Consider the following 2,801-nt stretch of genomic DNA (forward strand, 5'->3'; position numbering starts at 1 on the left):
ATATTATATAAAATATAAAATAAAATTGATATCGCGAAAATTAATTTAATAATAATAATTAATAATTAATAATTAATAATTAATAAATTATTTTAATTCATTATTCTTATAAATATTATTCTTAAAAATAGATATAAAAAATATATTATAGATATGTAGTTTTTTCAATAAATATGATTATTTGATTTAATTAAAAATTCTTTATCATATTTTTAAATGTTTTTTCTTTTTATTAGTAATAGTTATTTATTTAAAAGAAGAAAATTATAAGATATTGATTCAAAATTAATGTCAAGTTTATATTTTAAAAATGTATTTTTTATAAATCCAAATTATTATATATAAATAAATATTGTCTTATCAATTGTTTTTTTAAATATATTTTATCAATCTATTTCAAATATATTTTATTGATCCCATATTATTAATATGTAAATAAATATATTATCGACGACATTTTAAAAATATTTGATCATAATCAATCTATTCAACGTTAATCTGCTTTCTGCTTATCTTTTTTTTTATAATATATGCTTTAAATTTGTTATCGCACAAGATTAATATGATTTTATTGAAAAGCAACTGCTTATATTTATACAATATGCCACATAACGAAATAATGTATGAAAGTATAAATATAAAATTTTGATATTCGCCAGCGATAACGTATTCATTACAGAATTCTATTAATGTTATTAATGTTTTCTGCCACATAACTAAAATAATTTATATAATTTTATATTATTGTATCATTCGTATTCAACGGATATGAATTAGAGCAAAGAAAGACCTATTGAAATAAATCGATCATTTGGTATCTTCTGACTCTTTTTCTCTGTCTATCTATTTCAAGAACATTATGCAGCATTATGCAGCGTCCACATCATCTTTAAAATCATAAAAACAATATTATTTTTTAAAACTGCTTTTAAAAAAATTTTATTTTTACTAAGAAATAAATACATATTGGAAATTTATCTTATATTGCTTAAAATTTATCTTATATTGCTAAATTATTATTAAATAACTTTAAATTCTACACTTACTATTTTTATTTACAAAATACATTTTAACTATTTGATAACTGTTATATAATCATTCTATAACAAGTTTTTATAAAATATAAATGAAAAAATATATACACATAACTACTTAGAATTAAGCAATTAGTAAATGAAGTTGTCGTTGTATCAATGATTGATTTTGCAAGTTTCTAATGACGTATCATATGAACGGGAAATAATTAATAATTAGAAAGTAGTAACTAAATCAGTAACGAAACCATATCTTACTTTTTAGATATGAATTTGAAATTATAATAAAATCTTCATTTGATATAAATTTTCAGAAATTTCTATCATTTAATATATACGTATATAATTATTAGAATTATTAATTAGAATAAAAAGCGCAGACAAATTAAATGAAAAAGATTTGATTTAAGTGTTAATTCATGCCACGCGGGCTTATCGCGTGTAAAAGTTGAACATAGCTACGAATACTTACTAATCTAGCAATCCTAGATCTGTTACACAACGTAAATTATAAGAATACATTCATGATAGACGAATCAATAATTATGATTTCAAGAATATTTGACGTTATTAGATGCACTGTACACTGATAATTCTAACACTTTTTGACAAGATATGAAAAACATGCTCACTAATCGAACATCAGTCATCTACAATGCGACTCGTGCAAGAAGTATAGTATTACAACGACAGACAGTCACAAGATGTCGTATCGCAAGAACCGATCATTGACAATGTCGTAATTTTGAGTTATAAACGCCATCTAACAATGTAGATACAATAATAATTTACTGATTGTAGATAAATCATTTTATTTTAAATATCTCATTTGTAATTGATATTTAGTTTCAATTCTGACCACCACTGGTGTTACAATCTTGTTCTATCGGTAACGTTGAAAATGATATTAAAATGTCCATAAACAATAACACAAAAAAACATTATGAATATTAGGTCTATTAGCAATGTTTGAGAAAATTTGAGTAATAATTATAAAAAATTTGCGGATTATTTGTGAACAATATTATTTGTGAATAATATTCGCAAATTGTTTGTTAATGAAAATGCTCCTTAAATTGAACAATTTCTGAAAACCAATCTTTAGTTTCTTCAGTTCCAGAGAAATCGTTAATTATATTTACTGTATATTTTCTACTCTTCAAAAATCAAGATTTATAAAAAAAAAAATATTGTTAAATTTATTAAAAATCAAAATTTGTAAAAGAATCAAATCAAAGAAATCGTGAATTATAAATCATGAATTAAAGATTTACAAAAAATTTTATATTATTCGCTTGTAGTTAATTATACATGATTTAAATTATATTATTTTTTTTTCTTATTTGTATATTTTCATTTAATTTAGAAAACTGTTATTGAAAAAAATTTAATAAGAAAAATTTCATAAATATGAATTTATTTGCGAAAAAATTGTGTGGTAGTTATGAAATATGAATGATGTTTATGAATGCTGGTAAGTCATAAAATATTTTAACTTTATATTATGAATAATTCGCGAATAAATAATTTCTAGGAAATTTATTTTTCATATTGTTCATAAATAGTTTATGAATATTGATGAAGACCATACTTTAACTTAAATTATTTATAATTAATAAATAAATTTTAACTACTATTTTTATACATCAACTTTTATGTTTATTTTGAATTTATAAATCGATCGATATTTTATATAATATGCACGCAATTAACTTTATTTTATATTTTAATAAATATGCATTCATATTTCGATTGTTCAAAATTATG

The 2,801-nt window shown here is 20.5% G+C and overlaps 1 protein-coding gene across 2 annotated transcripts in view; it reads right to left on the reverse strand.

Moving 5' to 3' along the window:
* Window positions 1-1,759, reverse strand: part of LOC102677345 — a 25,605-nt gene extending 23,846 nt beyond the window's left edge. For both annotated transcript variants that reach the window (XM_006618173.2, XM_006618172.2), the window contains exon 1: window positions 1,507-1,759. The gene's annotated coding sequence lies outside the window, so the exon portion shown is untranslated. The remainder of the gene's footprint in view (window positions 1-1,506) is intronic.
* Between the last annotated feature and the right edge of the window lie 1,042 nt (window positions 1,760-2,801).

Source organism: Apis dorsata, unplaced genomic scaffold (genome assembly GCF_000469605.1).
Source record: "Apis dorsata unplaced genomic scaffold, Apis dorsata 1.3 scaffold_342, whole genome shotgun sequence".
NCBI classification, from domain to species: Eukaryota; Metazoa; Arthropoda; class Insecta; order Hymenoptera; family Apidae; genus Apis; species Apis dorsata.